Below are 16,458 nucleotides of genomic sequence, written 5' to 3'. Positions count from 1 at the left end.
CTACCCACAATAAGAAAGGCACTAGTGGTTAACCCCTTCATTGCTTTAGTGGTTAGACAATAAGATAATGAAGTTGCCTGTAATTGCATTTTTCATGCATCGGATTCATGCCGGAAGTCGCCGGTGCTGATATTAATGGGTATCTGGGGATAGCAGACTTATCAGGGACAAAAATCAAATTTAGAAAAATGGGTATTTGTAAATCTTGTGCAAATGGAGCAAAAAAAGTATTATCTGTGCAGCTATAAAGCTTCATACAGATGTACCAGGACTTATTGTTTCTGGCACCGGGGCAAGACGTATGTTGGTGACCAAGGCTTCCCGGGCACCAGATGATTGGGTGCAATCAGGTCCAATCCGGAAGCATGGACCCTCCGCAGCGCAACAGCAGCAAACAATATCTCCAGGGCCGCGGCTCTTTGCCTTTTCAGCTAAAGCTCTTGGAAAAGTGAGTCTTACAACATCTGTAGATAATCCTTTTTTTCCCCGATGTACATGGAAACCTTTTTACCCTTTTAGTATTCTACTGCCTTTGTTACATATGGTGTAGTATTGAATAATTGGGTTTAAAATCTGTTTTCTTATGTAGCACTTACAATGTTGTGCATGCTGTACATAGTCTGTTACAGGTAGGTACAATGAGTCCCTGCCCTGAAGATGTTGATGCCCGTGGCATAGGGTGATAAAGTAACATATCCCCCTGTACAGTACGTATGTTTTCAAGGAGAGATGACACTGGGATTCAAACCAGATACACCTGTTTTAAAGGCAGTGTTTTTACTTCTAGCTACTGCATTACATGAGCATAACTAAGGAACACTAAATGCCTGGAAATGTATATCTTTATTGATATAGTGCTATCCCTGTCCATAGCACTTCACAACAATAATAAACATGACATAATAATATAACATATAATGGGAAGAAGATCTTTTAGACAGAAAAGTAAAGTTAGGAAAAGGAGTCCCTGTCCCAAAGAGCTTACAATCTAAGTGGTAAGTAGGGAGAACTTACATAGACAGTATGAGGGTGTTCTGGCAAGGTGTGTCTGCTAGGGGCCAAGGTCGGTGCATATGAGATGTACAGTATAGTAAATTTGCCAAAATAATGTAGAAATCATTCAAATAATTCACTCAGAAACGGAAGAGCCAAGTCTCCTAGCTGACAACGTAAAAATATATTTTCCATTTTAAGTAGACGTACTAGAAAATAAAAACGAGGTATTCAAATTACAATGAAGGGCAACGTTAAAATAAATGTTATAGAACAAGAACACAACATTATCTCTCACGTACTTAGTTAATACTTTCTCTCGTGCTTCAAAATATTTATAGCGCTATAAGAGATGTGTGCAGAGGTATGAAAATGGAGACTCTTTTAGGGTGAAATTATATCTTGGCTTTATTGAGCCTGTTCCTTTATCCAGGCAAACCATACAAAAACAACAAAATAACATACTCCTATCCCTTTGTAAGGGCTAAGGTACTTCCTGAGACCCTATCTGCAGGACTGGAGGGATATTCCCATTACCAGCTTATCACCCAAAAGTCTCAGGAAGTACCTTAAGCAGATGGCCCTCCATGTCAGCCTCTGGCAGGTTCCTGGGTCCTCTGTCCAGGAAAGATAGGTCACTGGGTGTCTTGATCTAAGCACAGCCTTTATGCTCAAGACAGTGTCTGTGTGCAGGCTTCTCTGCTCTCCTTCTGACAGCCCAAATGTGAGGTAAGGAATCTCTCCTGTTTCTCACATCAGGCTTTTTCTAAGAGTCCTAATCAGCCAGGAGGAGTCTGGTTGATTGCCTGTGTGCAACTAACCTGCACACTGCTTGATTTAGAGGCAGTTTCTATCAAACAGTGATAGGTCCCTGTTACAAGCACAAATTGGATTAAAAGAGGAATGTACTAAAAGGAGCATTAGTAGTACAAAAACAGTATTTAGAAAGTAGAGGCTAGAAACATTTATTTGCACATGTATTATAATAAAATCATAATATCTGATCATAGGAGCAGTGGAGGTGCAGTAGGATAAGACAGATGTGAAAAAAAAAAAAAAGTGCGCTATTAGTGATATTATAATATCCTGTCACCACACTATTGTGACAAGAGACAGATTGTGAAAAAAACATAAACACCAAAAATAAAATGTGTATGCATATGTGAATACAGGATCTTAATAGGAGTGAAGGAGCGTCTGCAGCTGTATGAATTGGGTGGCTCAGCACCCACACACTACAAGAAAAAGACAGCGCACAACGCTCATAGTGCATTAAATTTATATAAAAAATTACTAAAAAGGTAACTATTGTGCGTACATCAATGAAAAACGAAACAAGCATATCATATGACAATGCACATGTTACCACATCACGACCAGGTCTGGCTGCAAATTTGAATCTCCCACGTCAACACATCAGGTGTAGTTCACGATGTCCTCAATTCTCAGGTAAGTAACACCACCAGAGTGTACTGGACAATCCTCCCAAGTACCCTGACGGTAGGGACTGGGCAGTCTCGAAAAAATGTAATATAACCAGTCCCAAAGACCTGTGAACAAGTCCTGTTCGCGGCATAGCCAGTAAAGGTAGCGTGGGGCGTAGTGCATGTAGCAGTATCTCACTACCAGCGTGAGACTGCAGGTAGATCGAAAGAGCAGCATGAATGGCAGTGGGGGAGAGGACGCCAAACGTACAGTGTCTAGCAATGATGCTGGCGCCGGGTGAGTTGCTCCCAGATGACGTCACCGAGATTGTAAAGACACAAAACCGCTACCAGTGGAAAACAGGCTTGGCAATCTAATGCGTTTCGTAGCATAGCACAGCTACTGTAAGGAATCCGCTCCACTGTTTGTTGTTTGCCTTACCTTGCAGACTTGTGCAGTTCTGGAACACTTCCCCTGATATTTACTGCAGCCTGGATTCACTCACCAAAGCAATACTGCCACACACTCCCTCTGGTATCTACTGCAGCTGTGCAGCCTATCACTGCAACCTAGCCTTTCATTCACTCATTGGAGCAGTACCTTCACACCCCCCTCCGGGGATTGGCCCGCTGGCCTTTAAGTACTGCTTTCCCACAATGCTACCCTTCCTTCCGGATGTCACTAACTGTTCTGCCACAAGCAGAACACAAGCTTGTTCTCCTGTGCTGAAGTGGAGGTTTCCCCTGCGTCCTTCAGCTTCCTGTTCTCCTGTGCTGAAGCGGAGGTTTCCCCTGCGTCCTTCAGCTTCCTGTTCTCCTGTGCTGAAGCGGAGGTTTCCCCGGCGTCTTCAGTCTCCTGGTTTCCTGTACTGAAGCGGAGGTTTAACCTGCGTCCTTCAGCTTCCTGTTCTCCTGTGCTGAAGCGGAGGTTTCCCCTGCGTCCTTCAGCTTCCTGTTCTCCTGTGCTGAAGCGGAGGTTTCCCCGGCGTCTTCAGTCTCCTGGTTTCCTGCACTGAAGCGGAGGTTTCCCTGTATATCTTCAGGTTCCTGGGGCCTACTGCTCTTTCCCTAATCTAGAGAGGCCGTGTCCTGGTTCCTGCGCTGAAACGGAGGATTCCCCAAGCCGCTCAGGACTCTTACGCTGTAGCACTGGTTTACCCGTGCACCTAGGCGGTGTGCTACTCTGGTCTGCCTACCACCTCCTGAGACCAGTACCATGGTCATGGTCGCTGCATGCGCAGAGGCCAACCCCGCGCTCCTAAGCTGAAGCGGGGCTCTCCTGACTACCTGTTGCCTAACTCCTGCTTGAACAACGTTTACCCTGATGTCTCCTGTCCTGATCTTGGCTTGTACAACGACGATGCTGTCTTGTCCTATCCTGATCCTGCTACGTATGACTACGAACTGCGCAATCCGGATCAGCCTGCGCGGTCTAAGGTCGGTGCTTTTACAACCCTACCTCAGCCACGCGGTCTGACCCAGGTTTGTGGCGAGCACAACCGTGACAGCTACTTAATCAGATATAGCCAATCAAAGTACTCTTTTCTTTTTTACTGGAGAAATAAAGAGTACTTTGATTTTCCCTGGGAAAATTTCTAGTTGATCTGACGGAGTGACGAGAGCAGCGTGGCAGACGTGAGTCAGAGACGGAAGAAGTATCCAACCCTCAGGCCGCCCTTCAGTGACAGAGTATCCGCCCTTGAGACACAGGGAGCCCTAGGTGTGTATCCAGGAAACGCTCCGCTGTGTGATCGGAGGGAAAAACACTTCATTTCACTACTGACTTCCACTGCCTGCTTACATCTATAATTCTGTGAGTAGGGTCCTGGTTTTAGACCTTCCGGACCAGCGGTCTCTCAATCATCCGCATATTCACTATTTTAAGGTTTTTTATCTCTTATTAAATTAGCTTTTATTAATTTCAGCCTTGCCATTGTTTGTCTTAACTGTTGGGCAGTGTCTTGTCTTGTATTGTTTGTCTTCATTGTTGTATCAGTGTACTGTTTGTACTATATGTATGTCAGTTTTTGTTGACATATTGCACGATTATTTTGTTTTTGTTTTTTTCACATATCACAAACTCCACGGTGGAAGCTACATTAGACCATCTGGCATTTGAGGATCAGAAGGGTCTATTATATTTGGCCATTTTTCCCTCATTATTGGTGTGAGGACTCGGGGGTCACGTCGGTCGCAGCGTGACCTCCCCTCACCTCTGTCCGCTCCCGCGGCTGTGTGGCTCCCTCCTCGCCCGGCCTCCCTGCTGAGGGGACTTCCCCGTCCTCCCCGTCGGGCTGCTGCTGCCCCGCGTGGGGCTGGTGCTCGGCTGCCTGCCGTTGCTTCGCGCGCGCATCCCCTGCTGTTACGGAACACATTTCAGCACCAGCTAATTTATTCACTGCTCTTGCAGTGAAGCCACACCACCCTCCCACACGCTGGTTACTAGTTAACCCTAAACCTTATTACCTGGCAGCGTATTATGGAAACCAATCCTGGACTGCTCCTAGGGCTCCTCCATGCCTGCCTCCGTTAACCATTGGTCAGCCACAGAACTTAATGCCTATTCTGCCTCTCTCACATCGTTCGACATAGTCTCTGCTACAGACGTCTATTCTGGCTCTCCCTTTGTCTTCGTGCATTCAGTTTATGACCCGGCATGGTGGACGTGCTTACCTGTCTCTGGATCCCGGCTCCCTCTTGACCCTGCAGCTTCTTCCATCCCTCGACCTCAGCTTGGACCTCGACCTTCCGGATCTCTCTCTCCCCGACCTTTGGCTAACGGCAACCACTTCACTCCTTCAGTATTGGTACCTGTTCACACCTGGCCTGGCAACATCAAAACACCAAAACACCAACACAAAAACACCACACTCCGGACACGCTCCTTCTGCTGTGGGTGCATGCACTTATACGTCCCCACCTCAGTATAAGGGACGAGTCTGGTCTGCGGGCAGCACCGGCGTAACAATTGGACTTCCAATTCACGTTTGGACTTATAAGGCACCATTCCCTTATTAAGTTATAATCCACCACTTCTTCTGTGAAGTAACTATACTTCCTCACATTCCCCCTGTACTTCCTACTCTCAAGAATCAGAACAGGACCCGTTTCTTCCTTTGAATTATGTTTTCCACCTTTTTAATTCCCTCAATCTATTTAGGCGTTTCTTTCATTTCCTTCTCAGTCTTTGATATTCCCAGTTGTAAAGTACTGTACAGGCTGAGGTCCGTTAATCATTTCAACAATATTTCCATTCATTTTCCCACTACTGTGAGCTTTACTGGCCAGTTGTTACCAGCCTATTCTCTACATTTTGTGAAGGTATGATTTGCCCTTTACCAGTCTTCTGAGACTACATCTGTTAATACTGTAGTGACTGGTTGAATACGTTTGTTAGTGGTATTAAAAAGTTAAAAAGTTCCATTAGGACTGGTGTCCCCCTCCTTCCCATTTATTTTATTGATCCAGAACCAAGTCTATGAACCTCACCTTAACCTTCTGAAGACAAAATATAATAATATATAGGTAGGATGTATGCTTAATATTTATTCGTCTTCATTTCCCTCAACTGGCCCCTCTTTTCTGTCCATAATATTACTATTTCTATTTTGGTTCTTATCCATTTTGTGATATAACTAAAACATGTTTTGTCCCCCATCATTACCAATTGGGCTATTTTCTCTCCCACTTGTGTCTTTACACACCAGATTACTTGCTTACGTAACCTTTATTTGCCGTACCTGATATAATTATCTATCCTTCAGTGTTGTCATATATTTCCTATTGGCTGTCTGGTTTGTCTTCACTATGGCCGCCACCTTTGAGATCTATATCAGCTTTGTCTTCTTTGTTCTTTTGCCTACTTTCCTCCAACAAATGTTTTTCTTAGTATGTACAGTACAGTAATCTCCATTTTTCCACTTTTGCATCCAATATAATGCCCCCAGCCTGCCAAAAAAATCCCTTATGTACCTTCTCTACAAATGCAGTCTTCCTAAAATGTAAGGCCCAGATTTAAAAAAGATTCTAAACTTTTGCACGCTTTACATTTCATTCATATAATCGAGATTTAAGACATGCTAAGGCTTAGTACCTTAAGTAATAAGGACCTTAAACCTAATTGTATGTGTTATGATAACTCTATAACTCTCTGTCTTCATACTAAACTACAGTGACTGTGAGGCACTGGAATGTACGTTTAGCCAATTGCTTGAGTGATTCCCAATATTACTCTGATAATCTTAACCAGAATACATCAAATCCAGCAAATTTCTGGAAGTATATCAACAATACATTCCAGCCTTCTAGCCATCAATAACCATCTAATATCAAAATGGATGATATTACTATGACAAATCCCACTGACATTGCAAACGCATTCATTGAATACTTTGTGGGGTGTGCTACTTCCCTATTATCAAAGCGCAACCCCAACGCCAAACATGAAACTCAAACTGGGAGGGGAGAGGAAGGGGTTATAGCCCCACCTTCTCCCAACACTGAGCACAATTTTCAATTTGTCCAGTATCTGAAGGGGAGATTACAAATATGCTCCACAAATTAAACCAAAGCAGCCAATGTGAACCTGACCTACTGCAATCAAAGTTCCTACGGCTTGGTGCCCCAGCCATTGCCAAACCGCTTACTTCCCTTATCAGCTCAATTTTATCTACAGCCAATATCCATAAGACCTGGAAAACTGCCAGAGTATTCCCAATCTTCAAAAGTGGGGACAAAAACACTGTCTCAAACTACAGGCCATTCTCTCTTCTCCCAATACAACCAAAGTCATGGAAAAATGCATCCACACTCAATTAAGTGATTAATATACAGTACTAGACAAATTCCCTTAGCCAACTCTAATCTGGCTTGTGTCCAAAACACTCCATGGTAACTACCCTCTAAGAGTTTACAATGAGATTTAGGGTGGAATGGAACTGGTACAACTTACTGGTGCAATATTTCTAGATTTTGCAAAGGCTTTTGATACTGTTGATCATGTTATCCTGCTAAACAAGCTTTTGTGCTCTGGAATAGGGGAATACTCTTTGAACTGATTTCCTAGATCTCACATGTGTATCTCGGGCTCTAACTCCAACCCCTTAGACATCACCTGTGCTGTACCACATGACTCTGTTCTGGGGTCCCTACTCTTTTTAGTCATCATTAATGATCTAGCTACAGCTTGTAAGGGAACTTCAATGCACATGTACAGTATGCGGATGACACAATATTAAATGCACACAGCTCTAGCCTCTCTGAGCTTGGACACGTACTTCAATCTGATTTTTCAAGACTTGAACACTGGATTTCCCAAAAAAAACTGTTTTTAACACTGTGCAAATGAAGAGACTACTTGCAGCTACAATGGGGTATCAAGGAAACCTCACACAGTTCCGTACTGTATATGGTATCAATGTTATAATAACTCTGGATAAACAGCTGCAGTTTTGTAGCAGGCATAAGAACAAATGAAGCACTGGATCCACGTGGAATGAAGAGATATAGGCAGACAGGATACGGAAGAGCGGACAATATAATGAGAACTGGTAGGGATATGCACTACAGGGAAAAAGCAGTTTACCTCTGTATCCCCGATCCACAGGGATATTCTCTGTCCGTCATGTCCGTGTCCCGTTGTTGCCTAAGGCAAATAGAGAAAGTGCCGTGTTCTTCTTTTGTGGAGCTATGGAGCTCCCGAGTGCCGAGGCTGGAAAAATATACCCACAAGCTCCGGTCCGTGCGGGAACGCTGCTTCTAACGCTCTGGTCACTTGGTTCCCCGTGGAGACATCTGTAGTATGTTGGCATTCTCCCAAGGTGCTATGCGGGGATCCAGTAAAGCAAACCTGCACTACAAATGAGCGTCACTCCAATCGGCGAAAGAACATGAGCAGAAAAAAGATTAGTTGAACAGCCAAATCCAGTACAAAGCACCGATCAACTCACCGGGTGGATAAAAAAAAAACCTTTTATTTTGTTACATATTTAAAAAACAAAAAAAACACAGTATGGACAGAACAGGAAAATTCTCCCACGGGTTTCTCCTTGAGAAAGAGCTGTATAGCTTGAAACGCGTGGGAGAATTTTCCTGTTCTGTCCTTAGTGTGTGTTTTTTTTTTTTTTTAATATATAACACAATAAAAGTTTTTATTTTTATATCCACCCAGTGAGTTGATTGGTGCTTTGTACTGGATTTGGCTGTTCAACCAATCTTTTAGCTGCTCATTTTTTTAACACTGATAAGACTGTAACAATGGTATTTGGGACCAAGGCTATATTTCGAAAGCTACCCATGACAGAGCTACAGATCAGAACCAACTCTAATACCATTATATACCATCACTAGTTTTAAATATCTGGGCATATGGTTTGACTCCCATTTAAACCCTACACAAAACTCGGTGTAATTTATATGAACAAATCCTCCCTAAGCCACCTGGTCAGAAAGCGCATCACGCAGCAGATGCTAATGCTAATTATAGACTATAGGTACATAGTATATTATGGTACAGCATCCCAAACTCACCTTGGAAATCTAGACACACTCTACAACTCAATATAGCACTTTGTCCTCCAATGCAACTACAACACACAACACTGCAAAATGCTCAAAGAACTAGATTTGTCATCACTTGAGTCTAGGCGCAAAGTTCATCTTTCCTGTCTTGACTTCAAATACATTCTGGGCAAGCTCCACGCCTATCTGTATAAACTCCTCACCCCTACCACATGCAGCACTTATCATCTGAGATCTTACTACAAAAGACTGTTCACGGTCCCACGGTCCAACAAAGTATCCGGCCGCTCCTCCTTCTCTTACCATGCACCCCACAACTGGAACAATCTATTTGAGACTCTCAAAGCCGCCACCAATCTCAGTTCTTTCAAAACGTAATGTCTCACATTTTAATCTGGTCTGTAACTGTTACATACACCTATAATATATATTATTTTTAACTGTTCATGCAATGTCTTTAAATATAATGTATAACCCTGTTAATTTAATGTAAACATGTATTGTTATAACTCTGTGCCCAGGACATACTTGAAAACGAGAGGTATCTCTCAATGTATTACTTCCTGGTAAAACATTTTATACATAAATGTAAATAATACAGGATATCCCTGATTCTGGCTGAATCTACATACTCCAGTCACATCTGGCAGATTATTTAACATCTGCTGAAGCAGTCATTTGGGCAGTTTTCAGCCCAAAATCCTCTATTTAAGTTTATAGGGATTTTTTGGCAGATGTAGAATTTCCCCCTTAGTCTCCCTCAATTACAGCAATACATCTCTGAAATTGCCAAATCATTGCAGTCATCAATTACAACACTGACATCCTCTCCCTGTCCTGGAGGTCTGTGTATAACCTTCATACAAAAGAGGGAACTGTTTCTCGCCCAGTTACTTGTATTACAGGTTGTTGTATACAGAAAGGAAAACAACTGCCTCCTTCTCTCCTACTCTGTACTAATAAAGAGTATTTTAACAAGGCTAGAGTATATCCTACAAAAAAAAACCATAATGGATCAGCACTCAAACAGTAAATAAAAGAAAATGACAACCTCACTTTTTCCTTTTGATCTCACCAAGTTTTGTCTTCAATTGTAAGGAATCCACTACTGGCTTTGACTATTGCCTTGCAGACCTACGCAGTTGCAGGCTTCCTCTGGCAATCTATGGCACAGGTGCTGCCTCTCATTGCAGCTTCTGCCCTGTGCTACTTCATTGGAGGAATTCTCACACACCCTCCTCCTGTGATTGGATCTCCGCCCTTTATATTCTAGGCGTTGGCTCTGAACCAGCGCCGAGCATAACTATTCCTACCTCTATGTTACTGTCTCTGCCACAAACCACCCCAGGCCTCTCTCCTAGCGTTCTTACCTTCCAAGTTCCTGAGTATCCAGAGGCCTGGTCCTGGACGTCTGTGCTGAAGCGTTGTTGCCAGCACTGGCCTGCTGCTATCTCCTTGCAGTGGCCTACCCCGGATGTCTGTGCTGAAACGTTGATGCCAGCACTGGTAACTGCTGCATTCCCTCCTAGCAGTGGCTACTCTTCCTGTCCTGTGGCCTGCCGCTATTCTCCTGTAGTGGCCTATCCTGGACGCCTGTGCTGAAGTGTTGATGCCAGCACTGGTAACTGCTGCATTCCCTCCTAGCAGTGGCTACCCTTCCTTTCCTGCGGCCTGCTGCGATCCTCTTGCAGTGGCCTGCCTTGGACTTCTGCGCTGAAGCGTTGGTTCTTCCCGACGCTGCCCTGCGGTGAACTTCGGCCAGCCTGCTGTCTCCTCCTGCTGAGATCGGCGTCATGGGCCGAGGCCGCTCCTCGCGCAGAAGCCACCCCCGCGCTCACGCTCCTAAGCTGAAGCGGGGCACTCCTGATTTCCTGTTGCCGAACTCCTGCTTCATTAACGACGATGCTGCCTTCTCCAATCCTGACCCTGCGATGTACGACTACGAACTGCGCACTCCGGATCAGTCTGCGTGGACTAAGGTCGGTGATTATATAACCCCACCTCAGCCCCGCGGTCCGGTCCCGGTTTGTGGCGAGCATCGGCGTAACAGTATGCTCGGCCCATTAAAACCGGACCGCGCCGTGGCGGGGGATGGCAATTTACCAACTGAAGTTATGTCCCGGCCTGCGTACCAGTCCCACTATGAAGGCCAGTATTTGTGTGAAGTAATACCCCTGATGGATGAAATGTTTACCTACTGTATGAAGGTTTAACCCCTTTGCAAAGACAATGCCGTTGTGATCTCTTTATTAAGGCTTACTGCGTCCTGAACTTAAAACAGTCTCTGGCCGCTTGTATTCGCTCTCCTGATTCCCCTATAACCTGGGATAACGTGTACCCTATGGAACTGGCCGACGCCCAAGAGGCACTCTACCTCCTGGCCTCATCACTGGACATTCCCCTAGTACAACAGGGCGCCCTCCTCATGTTGGCTCAGTCTCAAGATACACTCCATGTACTTTCCTCAACACTAGACATTCACATAATAGAACAGGATCCCCTCCTTGCCAGCTACGCTGCTGCTTGGCAGATTCTCTATGCTGCCAGTCCTGTTGCTAAACCTGTGGGGGTACCTCTCTCTCCTAAGAATGGTCAAACCATTTCTCTGTCGCTGCCCGCTAAGGAAGAAGCTGCCACACTCCCTAATCCTGAGTTAACCTCCCTAAGTTCTGTCCCTGAGGTTATTTCGGTCTTAACCCCTGCTAGTCAGGCTTATGCGTCCCCCACTGTAAATCCCTGCAGTCCCCAGGTCAGTGTGTCTTCCCTAGCACCAGAAAATGAATCCTGTTTGCCCTCTTTTCCTAAACCAAAAATTTTAAGCTCTGTTTTCCGAGGTTTGTTCTGTATTAACCCCTGCTAGTCTGCTCTGTGAGGTCCCTACTGCTAACCCTAGTATTCCGCAGTCTAATGATAGGTCCCTAGGGCAAGAGGCAGAACCCCCTATGACCCCACTCTCGGAGACTAGCTTCTATTTTTCTGATTCTCAGGTACAGAGTAATTTAAGCCTTGGGGTTTTTCCTATGTTAACCCCTGCAGGTCAGCCCTGTGAACCTTCCTTGGTAGATCCCTTTAGTTCGTCAGTCAGGGACACCTCCTTAGCCTCAGAGGATCAACCCCTTTTGTCCTCTGACTCGGCTAAAATTCTCGGGGCTATGCCCCCTGAACTTTCGGCAATAATACTGGCTCCAGTAAAAAGTATTCTGGAGCCGTTTGTTTCTCTAAACCTGTTCGCAGAATCCCTACTCCTAGGTATTTCACTCACCCCGTCTGCCACTCAGAGAGCTGAGACCCCTGCTTCTGAGCATAGACCCCTTTTCGTGGAATCTGTTGTCGTTTCTGATGTCCCAGACACTCTTTCCCAAATACCCACTTCAGAGGCCAGCAAAGTCGTGGTTGCCCCCCTTGCACTGTCTGAGTTCTCCTTTTCTCAAATCCTAGGGTTTAAAGTGAACAGTACATATTATGCTCCTTTCCAAGTGACCCCTACTGACATCAGCGTATCTGCTGTTGCTCCCTCAGTACCATTAAAGTTAGGGCCCTTCTTTTTGAAGGATCAGGCTTTCAAGTTTGAGACTCCCTTTATCCCTGACTTTGTAAATCTGCAGTCCCTTCTCACTGTAGTTAAAAGTTCTCCAGCAGCCGCTGAGTTAAACTTTGCCGCTGCCAAATCTTCTGTTATAGAAGCAACCTTGCCTAGCTTACTTCTGTCTGTCCTATCTGTGATGCCTATCACCTTTACTAAAATTTCTGCTTTGCAAGGCATTTCTCCTATTAAATCTGTGATACCTGCAATTCCTTTAATCAGTTCCAAAACCCCTGTCACTAAGTCTCCCATGGAGTCTGATGCCCTCACTAGGGATTCTCAGGGACCCAATTCTGTAACAAGCAAGATGTCCCTTGTGTCTGTTGGAGAGTTTATCCCAGTTTCTCTCACGGATCATGCCACAGCATCCGGGATGATTAAAAATGACTTTAAGTCTGGGATGCCCATTCCTGTAATAATACTGTTTCACGCTGATTCGCCCACAGTATTCGGGGTATCCACTACTGACTGTATGTCTACTACCACGAACTCAGGGGTATCGCATTTGGAACTTTCCCTTTTTTCAGAAGATCCCGTCTTTAAAATGGACTTATTTTTCTCTGTGTCTTCCACAATACTTGGGGTACTTGCTATTGACTGTCCTGTCCCAAAACTAGGGTTACCTCTCAAAAAGGTGCCTGGAGCTACCGATGTTAAAAACCCTATGTTTAAAACAGTAACAATTTGCATTGCTTCTCCCACAGTATCATGTGAGACCTGGGTACCTGGGACCTCCACTCCGAAGCCAAGCTCTAGTTCTCTGTCTTCTTTCTCTGTGTTGGAGGCACCCAGCTTTAACCCCAATACTTTTTTCCCTAAGGTTGATGCACCGCTTAACCGCCTGCCTTGTTTTTTGGATAAAATCTGTTTTCTCACCTTTCAAACAGACTCCTTACTCGCAGGTCTCTGTGCGGTGCCCAAAGTGCCCGTTCTGTATGGCAATTGGCCTCTCCCTAAGACGAAGACACCCTTACTGGACCTCGTCGCTTTACCTGAAGCGTCCATTCCTGTTCTCTATGGGTCCACTATGGGTATAGACATGCTTATTATGTCCTTCGCCAAGGCCACAATTTCGGATTTGATTCTCTCTAAAGATCACAAACCAAAGGAAGCGTATCCTTCTTCAACTGCCAGTACCATGAGTTGCATACACACTGCTACAGACTCTCGCAAATTGCTTGGGATAGCAACCCTGCTTGGTATCAAAAGTACCGCTGCAATAGTGTGTAGTGAACCCTCCCGCCCCATTCCCTTGCTAACCACCACCCGGAATTCCTTGGAAGCTAAAGACTCTCGCAACTTCCTCCGTGCTGATTTCACCAAAGACATAGCCTTCTCTGAAGGTCCCTCTGCCATTTTTGTCCGACAATCTGTGTCCTGTGTCCCGTACTCTTGGACTATTACTATGCACCGGACACCTGGCTACTGTCCTTCCGAGGTTCCCATTCCGGAGCCCTCAGGTCCCATTGTCCATGTACCAAGAACTGCAGTACCACCGCTGTCTTTCATGGCACTCGCCAATGTACATCTGGATTGTGGACCTAATTCTCGCCGGAGACACTTCAGGAACAACTCAATGTCTCCCAGACCTATGAATGGTCCTGTTCACCCAGGCTTCTCACCCAGTGGTGGGGGTACTGTAAGGAATCCCAACAAACTATGGGCTTTCAACGCCACCTCTCGCCTAAGGAGGTTTAGGAACAATTCCATGTCCCCCAAATCTGTGATGGATCTTGTTCGTCCGGAGGTCTCACCTGAAGGGGGGGGTACTGTAAGGAATCCACTACTGGCTTTGACTATTGCCTTGCAGACCTACGCAGTTGCAGGCTTCCTCTGGCAATCTATGGCACAGGTGCTGCCTCTCATTGCAGCTTCTGCCCTGTGCTACTTCATTGGAGGAATTCTCACACACCCTCCTCCTGTGATTGGATCTCCGCCCTTTATATTCTAGGCGTTGGCTCTGAACCAGCGCCGAGCATAACTATTCCTACCTCTATGTTACTGTCTCTGCCACAAACCACCCCAGGCCTCTCTCCTAGCGTTCTTACCTTCCAAGTTGCTGAGTATCCAGAGGCCTGGTCCTGGACGTCTGTGCTGAAGCGTTGTTGCCAGCACTGGCCTGCTGCTATCTCCTTGCAGTGGCCTACCCCGGACGTCTGTGCTGAAGCGTTGATGCCAGCACTGGTAACTGCTGCATTCCCTCCTAGCAGTGGCTACTCTTCCTGTCCTGTGGCCTGCCGCTATTCTCCTGTAGTGGCCTATCCTGGACGCCTGTGCTGAAGTGTTGATGCCAGCACTGGTAACTGCTGCATTCCCTCCTAGCAGTGGCTACCCTTCCTTTCCTGCGGCCTGCTGCGATCCTCTTGCAGTGGCCTGCCTTGGACTTCTGCGCTGAAGCGTTGGTTCTTCCCGACGCTGCCCTGCGGTGAACTTCGGCCAGCCTGCTGTCTCCTCCTGCTGAGATCGGCGTCATGGGCCGAGGCCGCTCCTCGCGCAGAAGCCACCCCCGCGCTCACGCTCCTAAGCTGAAGCGGGGCACTCCTGATTTCCTGTTGCCGAACTCCTGCTTCATTAACGACGATGCTGCCTTCTCCAATCCTGACCCTGCGATGTACGACTACGAACTGCGCACTCCGGATCAGTCTGCGTGGACTAAGGTCGGTGATTATATAACCCCACCTCAGCCCCGCGGTCCGGTCCCGGTTTGTGGCGAGCATCGGCGTAACATCAATGTATCAAAAAACAGAGACAACGCAAAAAATATCAGAACAGAGCAGGAAAGGAAAGTTAGCAGACACACACTGTTAAATGTGCAAACTAGAACAACGTTTCAAGGCCTCCTGGCCCCATCATATGGAGTCCTTAGAAACATTGCTCTAGTTTGCAAATGTAACAGTCTGTCTGCTGACTTACTTTTCCCTGTGTTCTGATATTCTTTGTATTGCTGTTGTTTTTTTGATACATTAAAGAAGAAACTTGGTGTGACCAAAAACAAAACGCAAGTATAATTTTCTCTTATTTATTGTTTGAGTGCTGTTCCTGTATGTTTGTTTGTTTTGTAGCTGTAGACATCCAGCGGTATAGATGCAGGATCCTAGCACTTCCATCTATATTATATAAGAAAGAGCAAGTTTGTTCTATTTGTTTACAGTATATACTAGTCCTGATTCTCATGTGCCATTAATAAGTCATAGCCACAACGTTCAAATCATCCCTTGCCATTATTGCAATGACAGATGTAGCCGTGCAGACTTTCTCCGTTGTACAGGAAATTGTAGGAACATGACAGCAGCATTCTAACAGCAGCCGGGGTTAATGCTGCAAGGGGAGATGGGAGATAGGGAAGAAGGGCTCGCCATGGCTGCGGCAAACTGTTGCTTTTGCTGTGGCTCCAAAGAATGTAATTTTGGCTAGTACATCTGTAGTTCTGGGAGTTTATTAGGTTTTGAGCACATAGCTGTATAACTTTTGTTACTTTTTATCCTATTTCCACCTATTTCCCTCTGTTCTACTCCCACCCACTCTTGGAGCTACTCCTATTTCTGCTGCTTTGCAGCCAATAATCAGAATTGTTGGTTAAGATTACTCCTTGAGAAAGGGCTGCTAGTGCCTGAAACGCGTAGGAGGTGTTTTTTTGTATTTGTTTGTCTCTTTTTTTCGTTTTTATGTAGTCAAATAAATAGTTTTTAAACTTCCACACCTGGTGAGCTGCGGTTGCTTTATTCTGGGACGCGGCAGTCTCATACCAATCATCATTCCCTGTATGCTGTTCTTCTGATTGGAGAGACGCACTGTGGCCTGGAGGACACGTCATATGGGATTTGTTGCTGCACGGAGATCACTCACGGCACTCACGGAGTGAGGGGAGCGTTCCCGGGCGGACCGGAAGTAGGTGTACATGCCACCGGCACTCGGGAGCTCCAGCAGCTTGAGAAGGAA

This window comes from Ascaphus truei, chromosome 1 (assembly GCF_040206685.1).
Source record: "Ascaphus truei isolate aAscTru1 chromosome 1, aAscTru1.hap1, whole genome shotgun sequence".
NCBI classification, from domain to species: Eukaryota; Metazoa; Chordata; class Amphibia; order Anura; family Ascaphidae; genus Ascaphus; species Ascaphus truei.
The sequence above is the reverse complement of the archived record's forward strand: the minus strand, read 5'-3'. Positions refer to the sequence as shown.